This window comes from Panthera leo, chromosome A1 (genome assembly GCF_018350215.1).
Source record: "Panthera leo isolate Ple1 chromosome A1, P.leo_Ple1_pat1.1, whole genome shotgun sequence".
Classification (NCBI taxonomy): Eukaryota; Metazoa; Chordata; class Mammalia; order Carnivora; family Felidae; genus Panthera; species Panthera leo.
The window spans coordinates 138,754,414-138,776,258 of NC_056679.1; positions in this window are offsets into that span (position 1 = coordinate 138,754,414).

Below are 21,845 nucleotides of genomic sequence, written 5' to 3' on the forward strand. Positions count from 1 at the left end.
CATAACTGCCAGAAAGGCTGAGCAGGTTGTAGAAGGCATCTACATGGAAGGGGTGGCCTGACATGGGGGGCTGGAGCCCAGGCCCGTGCAGGAGGGTGTCTATATGGAGGTGGGAGGGTTAGCCAGGCCCAGGGAGTGAGAGTCCCAGCAGGGTAGAGGGGGGTGTTCATGTGGCTGAGTGGAGTCATAGTGAAGAATGGGGTTCAGAGCCTGAGCATCCAAAGGAGAGAGACTTCAGAGCAATGGAGATGGGACATGGGTTACATAGAGGAGGACTGATCAGATAAGTAAACATTTTAAGTACAGCAGAAAGGCAGAAAACCAGAATGGGCCCTGTGTAATAGTGGATTGGAATGGGATATATTAATGTGAATGAATCGTTTTCAAATAAATATAGCTCAGGGTCCCTGGGAGGTTCAGTCGGTTAAGTGTCTGACTGGGGCTCAGGTCATGATCTCATGGTTCATGGGTTCAAGCCCTGCATTGGGCTCTGTGCTGACAGCTCAGAACCTGCTTCGGATTCTGTGTGTGTGTCTCTTTCTATCCCTCCCTCATTCATTCATTCATTCATTCATTCATTCTTTCTCTCTCTCTCTCAAAAATAAAATAAACATTAAACAGAAAGAAATATAGCTGTGTCCACTCGGTGGGCCTGGGACTGATGACACCACAAGGACAATGGGCACACCTAGTGTACTTAGGTACCCACCTCTAACTACTATCCTGCACAAAAAGAAACCAGGGTTCTTCCTCAGAGAAACATCTGCTTCAGAGCTGGAACAGGGAAAGTACAAGATATTCCACCTATCTTGTCATGCCAGAAAGCCAGACTCGAAGATGAAGGTAAAAATGTCAAAAGAACACAGAGGTCAGCTTCAATGGACTCACATTGGCTAAATCAGGGACAATTGAAGCATTGAGAGATGATAATAGTAACAGGTTATAGCCCATTGAATACAACAGGAAGTTAGAAGTCCATACTGAAATAAACAAGCCGATTGAAAGCTTGATGAAGAAGAGAATTTTTACATGGTTTCAAAGTACCTCCCCACAAAATGTTTATAAATGACAAAGGACAAAGGATGACTTTATAGTGGGGAAGCCTGGTAGACACCGTCTTAAGTGATCAGAATGGACATCACAGGATGGAACAACTTGAAATTTGGTGCTACTAGACAAGGTGCAATGGCAAAAACACAAGATCATTTCTATGTTGTCATTCCCCAAAGGCACAACGTAAATCTAATCGTGATCGTATCCAAAATGGAGGACATTCTACAAAATGACTGGCTTATAATCTTCAAAAGTGGCAAGGTCATGAAAGATGAGGAGAGAAAGGTAACATGTTCGAGTCTAAGGCAAACTGAAGAGATGTAACCCAAGGCACCATGTAATTTCAAACTGGAAAGCATGACAAGAGCAAATGACAGAACTTGAATGGGGTCCGAGGATCAAATGGTCGCAATGTGTCACTGTTACTTCCTCATGGCTGTGGTTGGATTGTGTTAGGGAGAAGAATGTCTTTATTCTTGTAAGAAAAACACGTTGAAGTAATCAGGGGTGGCGGGCATTATGTGACAACTTTTTCTCATTTAGGTAGAGGGACAAATGATTTACATTACATTTCCAACCATTTTGTAAGTTTATCATTGTTTCAAAGCATTTTTTAAAAATTAGCTTTCAAAAAAAAAAAAGGGAAAAAAAAGTTATCTCATGAACACCTGGAAGGACAGAGATTTAAGAAATTCACTTTTATCCAGTACTCGGAACATGCCCAGTCCAAGTGAGTACTCAATAAATATTTGCTGAATTTAAAGATACAGAAGGAACTCAATGAAAGCGTCTCTGCTAAGGTTTATTTCCTTTAAAAACACAAGGCTTATTGTGTGCCAAACATTATTGTAAATATTTGCAAATAGCTCTAGGAAATAGATTCTATGAAGGGAACTGAAGGTTCCCTATATAACCCTATGAAGGTTATATGTGCCTCCCAAAATCACGCAGGCAATGAATAGTGTAACCAAGAGTTGAGCCCAAGCAGTAAGGCTCCAGAGTTCATGCTCTCAGCCACTTTACTGTGATGCCTCTTTAAGATCCCACCTACAGAAAACTTAAGATCTTCCCCCATTCAAAACATTTAGTTCTCAACTATCCAACTGTATTTTTGATATATTATAGTCTCACAGGATTATGTCATATTCTTTATTTCATAATGCATAGAGCTAGCCCAAGAGAAGCTCATTCCTGAGCTGAGCATTCATGTTTGCAGGAAGGACTGGTCCACCAGTTTGGGTCTTCACATAAGTCTTGGTCTTTCAAGTAGACCTTTCGTTCTTACTTATATTAACCACAGCCTATGTGGCCCCAGTTTGTTAGGTTTTTATCCTCTATATGCTTCCCTTTCTTCTATGTGTGCATGAGGATTTTAACATAGAGTAGATATATCTGGACATATCATGGTACAGCTGATCTCCCATATGGCAAGGAAACGCCATTAGCCACTAACCGCGACCCTCCATGATGACTCCTCGCTGTTCTATTTCCCTCGCTCACAGGGAAGAAATGAGACCGTGAATCAAATGTGTCTCCCAATGGAATGGATACTTCTACAGTCCCTATGAAAAAAGTTGAAGATACTCTACCCCATATAGCCTTCTGTGCCTCACTTTCTCCCTCCTGTGAAATGCGAGAATATGTTGTTTTATGTTCATTTATCTTCTTTTAGGGACAGGAACTCTGTCAACACTAAGGTGCAACATCCATTAGATGCCTCTTTGTAGCAAATGGCTCATAAAAAAATCCGATAAATAAATGCTTTTCTTTATAATTCAGTGCAAGTTCCCTAATTAAGCTTTAGTAGGCATGACACAGTGAGTTCTACTTCATGAGAATGATTTGACTATTTTTGTAGCTTACGATGTTACCACAAAAATGTATCACAAGTTTCAGGTAGGTTTAGAGCAAGTTCCAGGTGCAAATAATTGTTTTTAGTATTTTTGTCTTCAAATAATTTTTAGTTATAAGAAGGAGATCTTCCATTTGCTATGCCCCATTTCCAAAGAGGAGAAAGCACCTGAGATAAAACAGGGAAAAGGTTTTATTTAATCTTAGGTGCTATGATTTTTCTATAATAGAGCTGTGATCTTTCCCTGTACTTCTCTGTGCTGATTTCCAACCATCAACAGGCATTATTCCCTCAACAAATAAAATTCATATTTCTATATTGACGTAAGTGTAAATATGTCCCTGGATGTGGTATATGCATGTGTGTGTCCTCTGCTCTCCCATCCCCACTGTAAATTTCTTTCGGTTGTGAAATCGTAGTTGCAACGTTATCAGGGCACCTCCTGCCTCCCTTCGGCCTCATCTGCATACACCTGCCCTGCTTCCAAGTGCAACATCAGCCTTTCTTTGTCAAAGAGTGTTTTCACATTGCCCAAACCTGCTGTGCTGCTCTCTGCAGACGGGCCAACTATCACAGGAGGAAGTTCCCTGGAGTAGTCCTCAACCCATGACTGGAAACAGTTGGTGCCTAAGTACCCCAACTCGTTGCCCTTTGGGTAAAATGACTTTGAGGGAGTGTTTTTGACCCTTGCTGCCGCCGCTTCACCAGAGGAACTGAATACCAGTCCACCCCAGGGGTGACTGGCTTGATAAACACCCTTAGCTGGTTGCCTTCTCATGTTCCTGTCTCACTTTCCCAGGCCCCTATTGGTGTTCCCTACATTAACTACTTGCATTTTAATCCTTGCCTTAGTGTCTTCTCCTGAGGATATCCAAACTAAGGCAATCTCTCTCCAAAGAATATGGAAGTTGGCCCAAAACCACAGGAAATATCTGTCTTGCTGTCCCTGTAGTTAACTCCCCCACAGAAGAACTTCAAAGCACAAGATATACCCAGGCCTTAATGTTTCTCTACCTCCCTTATATCCCTCCCTTTTCCCCATCTTCTAATCAGCATGCTGGTGATAGGTCCCTTCTTCCCTACTTCTCAACACTCCTCACCCCAAAGTTGCATTTTCCTGGCAATCTGTTGTCAGAGATATCCACTGTTTGTGGCATCGGCCACAGTGGCTCTTGGAACAGCGTCCTCCTTCTTCTGTGCACAACAGATATAAACCTACCATATGTTTCTTTCCACGAGGGTCACTCTGCCATCTGGATGATGGAAGCTTATGCCCCAGGGAAGACCTAGCCATAAGCCAATTTACATTAAGACCGAGATTCTAGACATACAGTCTAAGTTCGGACACAGAGCTGACTCCAGCTGACAATGCCACCAGACTCTGATTGATTTCATCCACAATACACGGAGGTTCCCATGTCTCATAGACAGAGGGAAAGACCTTATTTAGGCTGCGTGACTAATCCAATTGTTTATTCCCTTGCTGTACTCATCTTTGTTTGATCTGAGGGCACCAGGTCCAGGATAACAGTTTCAGGTGCCCCCCCCCCGCCGCCCCCCGCCGCCATTCAAGCCCTATCCAGTTCCCTCAGGCTTGATCTGAAAGGGACCAGACCTTGTGCCTACCGGTCAGCATTTTCGTCACGGCTATTCTTGGCCTTTCTGTGACTATTAAACTTTTTGTAAAAATTGAAAGGCCGACTATATATATATTATATATATATAATATATATATGTAAATTAAAATTGTTTACCAACAGTTTTTCACAGTCTCTCTTGCACCCCAAAATACAAGGGAAGAGAGAGTGCAGACTAGCTTTTGGTGACCTAATTTCTGTCTCTCATCCAAAGCAAAGTTTACGCTTTCTCTGTTTTTTATGACCCTGCCAGTATTTTCCACGATCCTCTTCCTTCACCACCCCAGTGCTTCATCCACTGTTATCCAAAATGTTCCCCTGGAGCCCGGGAGCAAGGAGGAGTAGACTGTCCCATTGGTTAGCTGCTCTCTAAGTAAGCGTCCTCTCTGCTTAGTGAAGATTGGAGCCCTGTTGGAGGAATGCTGGGATTGCCTATGCCTCAGGGCTGGTAAGACACAGACCCTGCTGGCACAGCTTTTTCACTGGTTACCAGCCTTCTGGAGGAAGAGTACTGCCCGTGTATCAAAGGCAGCTTCATTGTTAGTTTTCTCACATACATGTGTGCGCATACACACACACATAGCATTTCTTTCATTCAGCCTGAAAGGTTTTTACATTTTCGAAATCTAATCTTAACAAGAACTCTCTAGGGGGTGTTCTGCAGGGTTACCTACATTCCCAGTATCTAGCACAGTACCTGACATACAACTAGTACTCAGTAAGTATCTATGCCTTTATCTAGTTACCTCTTTGAATGAGACACCAGGCCAATTCAGAAATAACCAGCAGAAAGATGTCATTCTTAAGAAATCAAAAGAGCGGCTCCTGGGAGACTCAGTTAAGCGTCTGACTTCAGCTCAGGTCACGATCTCACCGTTGATGCGTTTGAGCCTACGTTGGGCTCACCGCTCTCGGTGCAGAGCCAGCTTCGGATCCTCCATCTCCCTCTCTCTCTCTTTCTTTCTGTCTGCCCCTCCCCCAGTCGTGCTCTTTTTCTCTCTCTCTCAAAAATTAACAGTTAAAAAAACTCAAAAGAGAATATTCCTTTATGCTTTTTAGTATACTATTAAATATAGTAGTATATTAGTGTAGTCCACAATCACTAAGGGGACACAACAATAGGTCATGAAAAGAATCTAGGAAAGAGACAGCTCCATTCCCTGATGATGATATGTGGCAATTGAATCAGTGGGCACCAAAGTTATACCATCCATAATTAGATGGGCAGCACCCTTTTATAGCTCTGTTATTATAAGAACTGATGTTTTCTTTGTCTCCTCAACTACTTGGAAAACAGGACTCTGTGGGGTTGATTTTGCATCCCCAGTGCCTGGCAAAATTCTCATGCCTAGGAGGCATTCAGAAAAAGTTTGATGGATGAATGAATTGATACATCGTTGGAAATAACCATGTATTGTATGTCAACATTTTTTTTTTTTAATTTTTTTTTTTTTTTCAATGTTTTTTTTTTTATTTATTTTTGGGACAGAGAGAGACAGAGCATGAACGGGGGAGGGGCAGAGAGAGAGGGAGACACAGAATCGGAAACAGGCTCCAGGCTCCGAGCCATCAGCCCAGAGCCCGACGCGGGGCTCGAACTCACGGACCGCGAGATCGTGACCTGGCTGAAGTCGGACGCTTAACCGACTGCGCCACCCAGGCGCCCCTGTATGTCAACATTTTTTAAAGGCCTAAGCACTTACTTGTATAAGGGAGTCTTTTCAGAGACAGGCCGAAAGATCTCTCTGATTGTAGGACTGAATTAAAACCCAGCTAGGACCCCCTGGGAGAAGTGCTTAACCAATGACTAAGGGGCTTAGGAGTGTGAAAGACCAAATTCCTCACCTTGGATTGGGACATGCTTTGAGGACAGAACTATTGATCTCCAGAGCTCCTTTTGGGATCATGCCATACCTGGCATCCGAGGGACCCTTCTGGAAATCACACCCTTCTTCCCTATCATGCTCATACCACTTCCATGCCATTTTCTTCTGGGAACACCTCCTTAATGAATTAATAACACATGACAGACAAGCAAGTCAGGATAAAAGGAGGGATTCTGTGTTGGGAGATCTACACACAGGCTGTCTGATTTCCTAGAAAGGCTGGCTCACCTCTCCCCCTTCATTCCTCAGTGAACACAGGTCCTGTTCAGTCAGTCTCTCCCAAATCTCTTCTCTGAGTCAGACCCACTCTCCAATTCTAGTTGTTCTCCCCCAATCCCCACCCTTTGCTGCTTCCTAAACATGGATTTCTACCCCTGAACGTGATTTCTCTTCCTACCCATAATGTTCTTTCCTACCACCATCAAAACTGTGGGTCTCATTGGATGGACCCAGCTTCTTGGGAAGGGCTGAGTCTTTGCCCCATTGAGTCTCTAGTGAAAGGTGGGTGAATAAACTATAACTCATAGGTGGCTTACCTGCCTCCGTGAGCAGATAGCAGACAAAGAGAGCACCTGTTAAGGAAAGGCAGAGGAGCCCCTGTTGTGTCAGATGCATGATAAAGTATCCAAGCAGGGAAAAGGTACAAATGGGAAAGAAAACTTACAAATGAAGAGGCTGATGTTAAAGAATGAGAAAGTGTGATAAGGTTATTTCAACTCTTATTTATTGACAGAGGCAAATCCTCTCGGACAAACTCTAAGTTATAAAAAACGACTTTATTAGTGTGTTCCCATCCTCTTTCTCTACAACGAACCTCTCTTGGTCAGTTTGTAAATGGTCCACACTATGTTGAAGGCAACACCATGGCCGCCATGCAGTCACCTGAACTGGGACAATAATTTCCCCTGAGCTGTAGGAGCCCTAATGTCCAGGAAGATGGTGGCTTAGAAGGCTATTTGATTAATTCAGCTTGGTAAGTCACTGCAAAGTCATCATGGGTGCAGACAGCTACGGGATCCATTCTTTCCAGGGTCACATGATGCAGTCATTGCAGATCCTTCTGGATCCCATCCGTCTGTTTTGGCTCCAAGGATAGAGAGCAAAGCTATACCGGAATCTATGTTTCTTTCTGAACAGTGTTCAATATTTATATCATTTAGCACTTCTTCCACATTATATTTGTAGTGGTGACATTTATAGGAAAGTGTAGCCAGTTGACCTACTGGTCATGTCTCTTTATAGAAAGTGTGATTCCTCCACCTATGTGGTTGGAAAACAGGCCCCAGGCTCTGGACCCAGGCCATGCCAATTAAATCAGAAGTGAGGACCCAAGTCAAGACAGGCCTCGGTTAGCACACTGTGTTAGCAAACAGGACTTGGAAATCTGGGGGGACTTGGGGCTCTAGTTCGTCTCTGTTGGACACTTAAACTGAGAAGTGATATAAAATTAAGCTGGGGCAACTGTGTGAGCTCACCAGAAGATGAAGGGGAGTGTGCTAGTGATAGAAGAAGGAAACAAGCATGCAGAGAGGGGCAGGAACATGGCCTCCCTAGAACCGACTGGTCACCCAACCATATCAGTCTCTTCAGATATCTGGCTAAAACTCCTGCCCCCCCGTCCATGGCACACTCCACATCCTTCTGACAAATTCAGCCCAGTTGAGCAAGTTTGATTGCAGAAAAGAAACAAGAAAAAAAAAAATTCCTAAGATGGGAACAGGAGAGTATTGGGGCTTGGTTTTAGGTTTTTGAATACTAACCTCCGAGATAAGAGACCCTTCCGTTAACCAGTGAGTTTTCTGACTTTTCAGCGTTCCACTTTTATCCTCTTTTTGTAGATCAGGGTAAAGGTCACCTGCATGTCAAATAGCTTCTGTAGCCTCTTGTCATATTAGGAAACATTCTTGGTTTAGATAACAGAACTCCTGATTTCCCAGACAACTCAACAGAGTCGCATAGACTCTGAGACCAACATATCTAGCCACTGTTACTGCACCGTGTCATGAACTGATAAATTTATAGAGCCCAACGCATTGCAGACAAGAGAGGAGGTGGAGGAATATGCTTATCTCCCTTTTGCATTTGCCTAAATTTCAGAACTAACTGGGTGGTGCCAAGAATAACTGATTATTCTCCCTGTGATGAAATGTACTCTCCAGCAACACTGTATCCTTCCCACCAGTACTGGGTTACGACGTCAACACGGCTTAGTTATTCTCCTGCCAACACAAAGGTTCGCCTAATTATTCAAGTGCCAACGTGAGAGCGGAGTCCTCAGTTTCTCCACCAGAAGTGAGAGCATGACCGCCCTCATCAACGAGGTGCCTCTTTCTGCCAAACATCCCTCCACAGGAGACTGCTACCTAGTGCCATTTGAGCTGTACCGCTTTCTCTTCCGGAATGTGATGTAGGATTTCACACATAGATTTGAGTTATTTGCCAGCCTTTGGCGATTTCCAAGTTTCCCACAGATTAATGAAAAATCCAGCTGTTTCCAACTATTTGGAACCGAGCAATGTGTGATAAAATGAGGATAGAAGGGAATCTTTATCCAATTTCTCCAGCAGCCAGAGAGATTTAGAACATTTTGGGAAGAAAAATTGCAAGCTCAATTATTCCAAGATTAAAAAGAAGAAAGAACGCTTTGTGTTGAATTTCTGAGAATGCCTTTTATTTACCAAACAGAGAAAGCTAAAAAGCTATTCTTTGATTAATCAGGTGTGAGCTCATTCTGCCTTCCTAATCCAGGCTGTGAATAATTTTAGTGAAAGGAGAGTAGCTGTGGCTCAACGAAGGACACTTGGACATCTTGACGATAATCTGAGACTGGATCTCAGGGCAGGAACTAAATGAAACCATTGTGTAAAGTCCTTGCTCCTCAAACCATTCTTGCTGAAGGGTCACTCTGTTTGCTAATTTAAATTTTTTTCACAAAATATTTTCAACAAATAGTGCTCGATTGGATTCACATATACAAAAAAAGAAAATATACACACTTCCCACCCCTGACAAAAACTAATTCAAAATGAATCATAAACCTAAATTCAAAATGTAAAACTTACAAAGCTTTGAGAAAATTGACTAGGATACAAAAAGCATGGTGCATAAAGAGAAAAACTGATAAATTGGAACTCATCAAAATTAAGAATGTCTCTTCAACAGACACTGTTAAGAGAATGAAAAGAGAGACTAGGAGAAAATGTTTGCAAAGCACTTATGTAATAACTCATATCCAGAATATATAAAGAACTCTCACAACTCAATAATGGGGGGGAGGGGGTGGGGAGACTAGGTTTTTTTTTTTTTTTTTAATCAAAGATTTGAACAGACTCTTCACTAAAGAAGATATATAGATGGGCGCCTGAGTAGCTCAGTCTGTTAAACATCTGACTCTTGATCTCAGCTCAGGTCATGATATCACAGTTGGTGAGTTTGAGACCTGCTTCAGGCTCTGAGCTGACTGTGTGGAGCCTGCTTGGGATTTTCCCTCCCCTCCCTCTCTCTCTATTTCTCTCTCTCTTTAAAAATAAATAAACATGGCCATCCTGGACGGCTCAGTCAGTTAAACGTCCAACTTCAGCTCAGGTTATGATCTCACGGTTCGTGGGTTCGAGCTCCACATCACGCTCTGTGCTGACAGCTCAGAGCCTGGAGCCTGCTTCGGATTCTGTGTCTCCCTCTCTCTCTGCCCCTCCTTGATTAGTGCTCTGTCTCTGTCTTTCAAAAATAAATAAATATTTTTAAAAATTTTAATATTGATAAACCTAAAAAATATATTAAAAAAATAAAATGCACAGATGGCAATTAATCACATAAAAAGATGTTCAACATCATTAGTCACACACAAAGTAAAACCATGATGAGATCCTTTACAAAGGCTGAAATTTTAAACAGTGGGCAGTATCCCATGCTTATCAGGACATGGAGAACTGGAACTCTGATGCATTGCTAATTGGATGGCAAGGTGATGCAGCTGCCTGGAAAAAATAGTTTTTCAGTTTCTTAGAAATTTAAACATAGACTTGTCATATGACCCAGGAATCTCCTCTTTAAATATTTACTCAATGAAGTAAAATCCTATGTTTCCACACACACACACAAAAAAAAAAAAACTGTATACAAATGTTTATAGTGGCTTTATTCAAAATTGTCAAAAACTAGAAATGACTAGTATCTCAAGTGGAGAATTGATGAATAAACTATGGGTACCCCTGGAATACTACTCAGCAATAAAAAACAATAATATGCACAATAAAATGGATGATACAAGTAAGATAGGCCAGACTCAAAGACCACATAATGTATACAAATACCAAATCATTACGTTATACACCTGAAAATAACGTTAAATGTCCGTTATATTTCAATTCAAAAATTAAAATAAAATTTTAAATAAGAACAATTTTTGGTAAAGACTACGTGATGAATGATTTCATCTCTATGGTATTTTGGTTTTCTCCATCTTGACCTCTACGGCTCCCTTGTTTCTACGTATTTCCATGCCTGTGACACCTCTGTGGTTTACTCATGGAGATGTATTCCCTTCTTTTACTGGAGGAGGGAGGACTCATTTCCTAGGTACCCCCCCAGGCCATATGAATAACTTCCTTCCGCTTGCTTCTCCACATCAGTATGTGCTGACTCTTCTTTGAGTGATGGAACCCTAACTTTCGAGATTATTATTGCCTCAACCGGGACTCAAAAAGTTCTTAAAGTGTAATTTGAGATTCATCATAGACCTTTTATCTCTCAGGAACAGAATATGTAACTGTCTGAAACATTTTTATTGTCTCTCATAACGAGAAGGTAAGCATGTAGGTAAGTTTGAGAGTTGGTTCGGTAGTTCCACAGTGGCCTCGGGGAAGGATGCCAGTGGCTGGGTGTCAAGGGCCCACCATGTTCCTGTTCAGCCATGAACAGAGGGCTGGCAACCCTCCCTTCGTGGTTGCAAGATGGCTGCAGTGGCAAGGCCTCGCTGGTCGGTATCAACAGAAGGACAGAAAGAAGAGAGGAGACGCTGCTCCTCTTTTAATCAGGGAGAGCAGAGAGACCCTCTTTGAATCAGGGGTGAACGATTTCCCAGAAGCTCTTGGCAATGCCTCCCCAGTTGCTTTGGTCTGAACAGACTCTACGGCCCGTGACTAGCAACAAAGGACGCTGGGAAAGTGCCTTCCCAGCGTTACCCACCATTATCATGGAAGGTAGTGCTGCCAGAGAGAAGCCAGAGGGACACACTGTCACCTTGTGTTCCAGGCTGTCCCCACTCTCTCCTTCTGAGGCCAAAAAAAGTCTTTGCTCAGCTGTAATGGCAGAAGAGCTGTAGGGAAGGGGCGATATCAGAATAGTGAGGGGGAATGCATCAAAAGTATTCCAAGTATCTTTTCTGCTAGAGCACAATTGCACCAATAAGAGTCTCCAGACTTTCATTCCTTCATCTATGAATTGTACAATGACTATGCTAATGCCTACATGACATAAGGTCATTTTGAGAATTAAACAAGATGATACATGGCAAGCGCTTGTTACAGTGCCTGGTCCATAGTAAGTAGTCACTAAATAGTGGCTATGTTGTTTTTTGTTTTTTTTTTTTAATTTAAAACAAGGAAGCATATTCAAAAGTATTAAATATTGAAGGCATAGATTTTGAAGTATGCTAGAGTTTGGAAAAAGAAGCCCTTGCTGTCCATTGAAGTCTTCTGGGAAAGTAGCACTGTGGAAGCAGGACATGAACTGGCCTAGAAAGATGGCTAGACTTTGAATCATGGGGAAGAGATGGGAAGTCATCCCATCTAGAACAAACAGCATGAAGGGGATGGAATGGCCTGGAAAAGAGGGCAGTGTTCATGCTGTGGGAAGGACAAAAGTACTGATACCCAGCAAGTACTCGCTTCATGCCAAGCACTGTGACAGGTACTTTGCCTCAATAAAGTTCCTCAGCAACCTTGTGAGGTAGTGTATTAGTTGGGGCTCTCCAGAGAAACAGAACCAGTAGGACGTTGTATTAATCCGCTCAGGCTGACATAACAAAAGGCCAATGACGGGGTGGTGCAAACAACAGAAATTTATTTCTCTGATTTCTGGAGGCTGGGAGACTGAGGTCAGGGTGCCAGTGAGGTTGGGTTCTGGTGAGCAATCTCTTCCTGGACTGCCTCCTAACTGTCCTTACATGGTAGAGAGAGGAGACAGAAACAGAGAAGGAGAGAAATCAATGTCTCTCTCCCTCTCTCTTTTCTCCTTTTAATAGGGCCAATAATCCCATCATGAGGGCTCCATACTCGCTACCCAGTCCAACCCTAATTACCTTCCAAAGGCCTCATCTCCAAATACCACCGCACTGGCAATTAGGGCTTCAACATATGAATTTAGAGGATGCACAAACATCCCATCCATAATAGGTGTGTGTGTGTGTGTGTGTAGATAGATAGATAGATAGATAGAAAGATAGATAGATAGATAGATAGTTATGAGGACATTTACTTTAAGGAGGTGGCTCACACAATTGTAGGCCTTGGTGAGTCGAAAGTGTGATGGAGGAGGCCCCTAGCCTAGAGCCTCAGGAAAAAGTGGCAGTTCCAATCCAAAGGCAGTCGGCTGGAAAACCAGGAAAAGCCAATGTTGCAGATAAAACCCAAAGGCAGTCTGCTGGAGAATTCCTCTTGCTCGGGGATGATCAGCCTTTTGTTCTATTTAGACCTTCAGCTGATTGAATGGGGCCCACCCACATGATAGAAATCCGTTTTACTCAAAGTCTACCAACTTGGATATAAATCTCACCCAAAAATGCTCTCACAGAAGCAACCAGACTAGCGTTTGGCCAAATATCTGGGTATCGTGGTCCAGCCAAGGTGGCATACAAAAGGAACCATCACAAGTAGATTTTAATCTCAGTTTGTAGATGAAGCGATTGAGGCTCAGCGAGATTAGGTTACATGCCTAAGGAGATAGGAAGAGCTGAGGTAGACTTGAAACCCAGGAATTAAAACCTGTCTGAAGCCACCATCCATATCTCATGTTTTGTGCTGCATTTGTAGAGAAATGCATTCGAATGGACATTCTGAACCAAGAGAAAGGCTAGGAATAGCACGTGCCTATGAATCTTCTCTACTCGTCACAGTGCCTTGCTGTAGAAATGCTTAACATACATTTCAGAGGTCAATGTTGGGTGAGTGGTTGGATAGATGCAATAACAACTCATCACTGGGTAATTACGGCCGCAGAAAAGGAACTGATTCCTTGGATTTTTTCACATCTGGATTGGCTCTAGAGCCGGGCTGTTCAACACAGTAATCATTGACTACCTATGTCTATTAAAATTAAAATGTTTAATATTAAGTCAAAGTTCAGTCTCCATCACACTAGCCATATTTGGAATGCTCAGTAGTCACATGTGGTGAGTGTCTACGTGTTAGATGACAGAGATACAGAAACAGTCCATCACCACAGAAAGTTCTATTGGACAGTACTACTCCAGAGAGACTGTACTGGTCCCCCCACCATAGCACTTATGCATGTTTCTGTGAACATATTCCTTGTTTCTCAGAGATGAATTATGACAACACTTGTAACTATAAGCGCGACCAATCTCCCCACTGACCAAGACCTTGCTTACACAACGCAGAGCAGAGGGGCCCTGGCCCTCTGGTGCCTCTTTCTGCCTCATAGAGGCAGAGTAACTTCTTGCTCCACTGGATCTCTCTCCATAGACCAAAGGTGCCATTGACATTTGGCTCCCTTCAAACTATAAACATCTAACGAGCTCCAGATGCACAAGTCATAGATTTAAAGTCCTGTCAATATGGACACTAGGGCCTGAAATGAAACACTTGGCATTCAATTTGACTGAAATGTTAAACTCATAATTTATTGGTTCAATAACATATGAAAGCTAACAGCCAATTTTTAAGTTGGGAGTCGCCGCACGTGTGTATGGATGGACGTGTAAATACAGTTTTTCAAGACCAAGTTACTAGCAGAGTTAAAAACGGGTCTTCCAAATAGAGCTCTGGTGAAGACGATCATTTTAATGGGCCCAAAATGTTATTCCTAAGGAACATATTACCACGCAAAACCCTTCCCTGGGTTGAGTGATAAAATAAAAACTGCTGACCAACCACCATGTCTGTGAGGAGCAAAGACAAGGACAGAAGAAGAGATTGGACCTGTCAGAAAATAGGAGCCTTCCCAAAGTGACATCACCTCCCAGGGTTTCCCTCCAAAGGGCTGACTGTAGCATGACAAGCTGCAAATGTCTGGCTTTAATGAAAAGGGAAAGTTGATTGCTTTTCTCAATCAGCAGCAATCACTTAAAAAAAAAAAAAACTGATCTGACATTAATTTCATCTCTTCCCCTACTGTTTATTGTTCGTTTGCTTTTTATTTATATTTTCCTTAATTTTAGAAGTAGCACAAGCAGGGGACAGGGTCAGGGTGGGGGGTGGCAAGGAGGAACAGGGAGAGGGAGAGAGAAAAAAATCTCAAGCAGGCTCCACACTTAGCCAAGAGCCTGACATGGGGCTTGATCCCATGATCCTAGGATCACAACCTGAAATCAAGAATCAGACACTCAACCAACTGAGCCACCCAGGTTCCCCTTCCCCTCCTATTTAAAACAAAAACATGAGAAGGTAGAGCAGGTTACTTTTTCCTATTCTTCCCACTAACTATAACAACAACAACAAGCCTGGACATTATATATAAAATAAACATGTCAGACTTGGAAAGGTGGGGAGAAAGCAAACCATTAGGAAGGTCAAGACCCAGGAAACAAAAGGGTGGTAAGTTTTCTGGGTTGTCTTTTTGCCTCCTATGTCTCAAACTGGTAGCTAAAGAAGCTAGCCACCCAGAAACACCAACTAATGCCAGACAAAAACAGCAACATCGAAGCCTGCCCCCTCTAGCCAAAAGACCAGGAAAGGAACAGCCTGGTAAGACAGAAAACTTCTGGACAGTGATCCAACCAAACACCAGAGAAAAATCTATGGCCCTACCCCTACCCATACCAACAAAGGCTAAGGGAAGCCTAGACTTTCACCTTCTGGAGGTGCCAAAGGCTAAGGGAAGCCTAGACTTTCACCTTCTGCGATGAGGTGCCAAGCAGGGAGCAAGGACTTTGGTTCCTGCTGAATGATAACAAGCCCCTTCTCACTCCCAGAGATGCCACTGGAGAGCCTAGACTTGACACACAGCAGTAAAGAGATGTTCCTCTCTCCCCTGCTAGAGTGAGCATAGGAGACCTCGTTGAGAGCGAGGACGTTCATCACCACCCTTGTCACTTGCGGTAAGAAGACAGTTTCTCCTCCCATGCTGTCACTGGAGGCCATGTGGGGAGCAGTAACCAGGCATCCCCACTACCCCTCCCAGGCAGGGAGGTATTCGTGAAGGCAGGATATCAGAGCTCTCGTGTCTGCCCAGCAATTATATGGAGAGCCCTTGAGCGTCAAAAGAGGCATGGTGGAGAACCAGGACTTGTACCAGCTGATACTGAGAGGCTTCCTCCCCTCCCCCTGCTGCAGTGATGACAGAGGAAATGAACGAAAACAGAAGGTTTAAATAAGATTCTGAATCTCATAACATAATACCCAAGAGGTCCAGGTTTCAATCAAAAAATCACTCATCATACCAGGAGCTAGGGAGATTTCACACTGAGTGAAAAAAAGACAATCAATGGATGCCAACGCTGAGATGACAGGGATATTTGAACTAACAAAGACTTTAAAACAATTATAAACATGCTTGGAACCAGGGTGCCTGGGTGGCACAGTCATTTAAGCCTCCAACTCTTGATTTCAGTTTGTGAGATTGAGTCCCTCATCAGACTCTATGCTGATGGCATGGACCCTGCTTGGGATTCTCTCTCTCTCTCTCTCTCTCTCTCTCTCTCTCTCCCTCCCTCCCTCCCTCCCTCCCTCCCTCCCCCACTCATGTGCGCACACAGCATGCTCTCCCTCTCCCTCAAGATAAATACATATTTAAAACTAAAGGTGCTTGAAACAAATGAAAAAATAAGTCTCAACAAAGAAATAGCCTCGTTAAAGAAATAGAAAATACTAGAATAAACCAAAATTTAGAAACCCAGACATTCTTCAAACTGTTGTATCCATAATATGGAATGTTACTTACCAATAAAAAGGAATATACTATAGGGGCGCCTGGGTGGCTCAGTCGGTTAAGCGTCCGACTTCGCTCAGGTCATGATCTCACGGTCCGTGGGTTCGAGCCCCGCGTCGGGCTCTGGGCTGACAGCTCAGAGCCTGGAGCCTGTTTTGGATTCTGTGTCTCCCTCTTTCTCTGACCCTCCCCTATTCATGCTCTCTCTCTCTCTGTCTCAAAAATAAATAAATGTTAAAAAAAATTTTTTTTTAATAAAAAAAATTAAAAAAAAAAAAGGAATATACTATTGATACATGCAGCAACCTGAATGAATCTCTGCAGAATTATGCTGAATGAAAAAAAAGTCCATCCCAAAATGTTACATACTATATGATTCCCTTTATAACATTCTTAGACTGAAAACGTTATGGAAATGGAGGATGGATTCATGGTTGTCAAGAGTTAACGAAAAGGCGAGGTTGGGAGAGAGAAAAGGGTAATTTGAGGGATCACTGTGTGATAGAAATGTTCGATATCTTGAAACTAAACTACTCTCTTATACCATACATAAAAATTAAGTTCAAATGGATTAAAGAGTTGAAAGTAAGACCCAAAACCATGAGACTCCTAGGAGAAAACACAGGCAGTAAGCTCCTTGACCTTACCCTTGATGATTTTTTTGGATCTGACTGAAAAGGTAATAAAACCAAAATAACCGCGACTGCTGTTATCTAAGAACAAACTGTCATGGATAGAATAGTACCTTGTGATCAGAGCAAAATAACACTATTATTTTGTCATTAATGACGCCTTTTCCTTTAAATCAGTATCACTGATGTAGTTAATCTTGCACAAAGTCTGAAATAGATACAAATGGGTTAGACGGCAATGAGAAGGTAAGATGTATTTGGAGATTACCATTTCTCTTTTTACTCATCTCCGACTGCCTGGAACCAATCTGTCTGTTGTTCTTGGCAAAAAATAAGTAAATAAATAACGGGCCACGGAAATTGTTTTTCCATGGCTCTGGCAACTGTATGCAAGATCTAGGGATGGAGAATAATGTTTTCGAAAAGAGCATGTGCTTTCTCGAAAATCCTTTTGGGGATTTTACCAAAATGACTGCCTCCAAGTCAAACGCAATTAAGACAGTGAGAATTTGCTTTGTGTTGTTCAAACCACGCCATAAGCATCACAGATTTGGAATTGGGATCCCATCCTAACCATCCCCAAATCCAAATTTCTTTTTGAGAGAAGAAAGATTGAAATTGATGTCACATCTTATGGAGAGAAATGTTGATCAACTGTCTTCAGAGATTCTACAAGATAGAACTGCTCTTACTCAACACAGCTTCTGGACGAATTCGAGTGTAAATAAATATTAAAATGGCTATGAAATTTTCATTCAAATTCATCCACACGGGTTTAATACTAATAATTAAGGAAGGAAAGCTGGCAAAACACATACAGAATTTAGCCAAACCCAAAATGCTTGAAAAATAAGTCAGACTTTCTGAAAACATAGAGCAGTGCTGGGTTTGCTCATCCCTAGTGACAAGACACTGAAATATGGAAACTAACTCTGCTTAAATATACTCTCTACTCCCAGCAGATGCTACAGTTCATTCCTGCCAAGGAGCCCGGTAGGCTGGGTTTTTTTTTTCTTTAATTTCTTTGATGTTTTTATTTATTTCTGAGACAGAGAGAGACAGAGCATGAGCAGAGGAGGAGGGGCAGAGAGCGAGGGAGACACAGAATCTGAAGCAGGCTCCAGGCTCTGAGTTGTTGGCACAGAGCCCGACGCGGGGCTCGAACTCACAAGCTGTGATATCATGACCTGAGCTGAAGTCGGACGCCCAACTGACTGAGCCACCCAGGTGCCCCTAGGCTGGCTCTTTATGCCAAGAACAAAGCATGGGTCTCCACATGCCTCCCATTCTGTCAGGGCTCAGATGCCACCAGGGCAGAATTTTCTCCCCTCCACCTCCAACCAGATGACATGTTGAGACAGAAGTCTTACTTGCTTTTAATATTTACCTTCTTTCCTCTAGTTCTTGAAGGATATATCAGCCCACACTCTGAGATGGAAATGATTACCATCAAACCTCCAGAACTCTAAGATTGTACATATCCTGACATGGAGTCCCTTTGGTGACGTTACAAGACCAAATAAAATCATGTGATAAGACTGATGCCCCATAACTGCTATCGAATCAACATACCAGAGCAGATTAAGAGGACAGCAGACGGGCTATCCACCATCCAGAAAATGTAGAGGATAGGAATGTATTTGGTCGACACCTATCCATTTTTTTTTTTTAATTTTTCTTTATTTGTTTTCAGAGAGAGAACGTGAGTTGGGGGTTTGGGGGAGAGTGGGAGAGGGAGAGAGAATCTCCAGCAAGCTCTGAGCTGTCAGCACCGAGTCCAATGCGGATCTTGATCCCATGACCCTGGAATCATGACCTGAGCCAAAAACCAAGAGTCAGACACTCAACCGACTGAGCCACCCAGGTGTCCCAACCCCTTTCAGTTCTCAACCACAATGGCTTCTGACAGAGTTAACGCAATTGCAAATACTTGAAAGAGCTCCACAATTTATAAAATACTTTTCTCCACATTATGTCTTTTCTTTTTCTTTTTAATTTTTTTTTTAGTGTTTATTTATTTTTGAGACGGAGAGAGACAGAGCATGAACAGGGGAGGGTCAGAGAGAGAGAGGGAGGCACAGAATCTGAAACAGGCTCCAGGCTCCGAGCTGTCAGCACAGAGCCCGACGCGGGGCTTGAACTCACGAACTGTGAGATCATGACCTGAGCCTAAGTCGGACGCTTATCCGACCGAGCCACCCAGGCGCCCCCACATGATGTCTTTTAACCTGCACAACAACCCTCTGAGTGAAGGACTGCCCTTCCCGGATGAGAAGACCGTGACTCAGTCAGTGGCTCGAGAGGGGCTTGTCAGGACTTGAGTCCGGGGATTCTCTGCCCAAGTTCAGTGCCCTGTCCACAATATCAAGGCTGAGGTAGGGTAGAGCCATTCATAAGACTCTAGAGCTGGTAGGTGACCCTCATGCATACCCAGTGCTTGACACACAGAACTTCCGTAAGCTTAAGAGACCCCGTGCTCTCCTGGAACTTTGATTCTCAGATTTAAATTGCGAAGCCAGCATCTCCGCATTACCATGAATTTGTTGCTATTTCAACTCCTGGGCTCTACGGACCACAATGTTTTTATGTGAATAACTTAGAATCTCCTGAGCGTTTAATTCTATTTCCCGCTATGGAAGGTCCTAAATACCCCACAGATATCAAAACCATCTCTGACCAAAGCAATCTGCCAAAATGTTTGAGGGAATCATGGTACCTGATTAAAACTGAGGCTTGGTTGCATTTTTGTTTTTACGGACAGAACAAAAGGAATAGCTCTCTGAAGTTTTAAGGAATTTATGCAGTATTCTCTTCATTAATCAAAAGATGTTATCTAGTCCTTGAATTCAAACCCTGAATAAATTAAGATGCCACTATCCAGCTGCTATACTTTATTTCATGCTAATTAGACTACAACACTATAATTCATTAAAGAAAAGGGGTTTTTGTTTCAAATTCACTGATAAAATAGTTCCCCAGAAGTCATTTGAAGGAGGAACACTAACCTAATTACTATCGAAAAGCCAAACCTGCTGATCTTGTGAGTATCGAAAATGGGCCTATTTGTAAAATTTATAAAAATATTTTTAATTTCCCTTCCTTCTTGAAGACTTTGGAAATATTTTATGGAACCTAGAAGTCCAAATATTGAAAAACAACCAGCCCCATGGTTACTGTAAATTCTGGCCCAAACAAAAGCAGTTAGATCAGCAAAACTCCTGAGAAAACCAGCTCTAGCGAAATTTTCAGCCCATTAATCTATTTCTATGACAGAGTAATAGCCCAGTAGATTGAAGAGAAGCAAACAGCCTAATATATCTTGATTTAAGAAGTTTGTTTTTTTTTATTTAGTCTCAGACAACAGGGACTAATTAGAAAAATATTCAGAACACAAAACTACTCAGGAGGTGCACAGTTGGGGGATTATAGCCATGAAGTAGCCATGAATAGATGGATGTCGGCCAAACAAAGATGTTTTACATTTGGATCTCTGGCGTGAGTGTTTTGTGTGATGGCACTCTCCTTAGGTTTGAGAGCACTGCCCCCATTCAATAAAGAAACCAGCCCCTTGGATGGGGTACCCCAGAGTGGTGACACCCGGACTTGGTACCATTGAGAGATCACCTGGAAAACACTGGAGAATGGGAGAGGTAGGGGGTGGGGGAGGTACAGTGGGGGAAGAAGGACGGTCACAAGCAAGGAAAGGGTTACCGAGAAGGGAAAAAAATGAGTACGAATGCAAAGGATCTTTGGGTCGTAGCGATAGAAGTTAAGTATAAGTCAGTGTGATCTCCGAAAGGGACGCTGAAAGGCGACCTTGGCTCCGTAGCTGTTAAATGTCAATTTTATCCCTCTTCGGTGAAATGAGAAAAAAAATCAAAACACCATATTAAGTTCTTCATAGAGTGTTTTCATTGAATGCAAGGACTGTCCTTTATGTTAATCTCTCTCTCTCTCTCTCTCTCTCTCTCTCTCTCTCTCTGTCACACACACACACACACACGTGGTGTCATACTGGGGGATACCTTGGTATGTTTTAATGCCCTCACTTAGCAAAAAGAAATGCTAATAATTCTATGTCCGCCTTAAAAATCATGGTAGAAATGTTATTGGTCAGTGAAATCCAAGAGTCCAGAAACCACTGGTCTAGTCCATCCTTTTGTCCCTTTCATTAAGTAAATCCAGCTAAGTACCCAGATCCATTCAAATCGAAAGTCCCTGGAAGCTCAGACAAAAATTCAGTCAGTCTCCAAACGTTCTGGCCTGTCCAAGATTTACTCGGTGCCAAGCAACCCACTTGCCTTACGTTTTTCACTCAAGTGAAAAGAAAGGTCGTATGATGGAGGCCCATTCTGGGTCAATCAGAAGACCGGGTTCTCACACACGATTGGGAAGGGAGGGAATCAGCTCGCATCCCTGTATCAGAAAGAAGCGAACTCAAATGAGGAGAGGCCTGGCCCAAGGAGGAAACAGCAGGAAGCGATTATTCAGGATTCAGATGCTCATTTCTAGGCATGTACAGTCAAATATTGCTTGGATCAATTTTATTTGCTTCCTTTGGAGCCAAATTAACTGTTAAAGGAACTGCCGGTTATGGGAACCAGTGTCCCGTATCCCAAAAGAGTCACCCCCAAGGCTTATTGGCTACAACATTTAGAAATCCTTTGGACAATTAAGA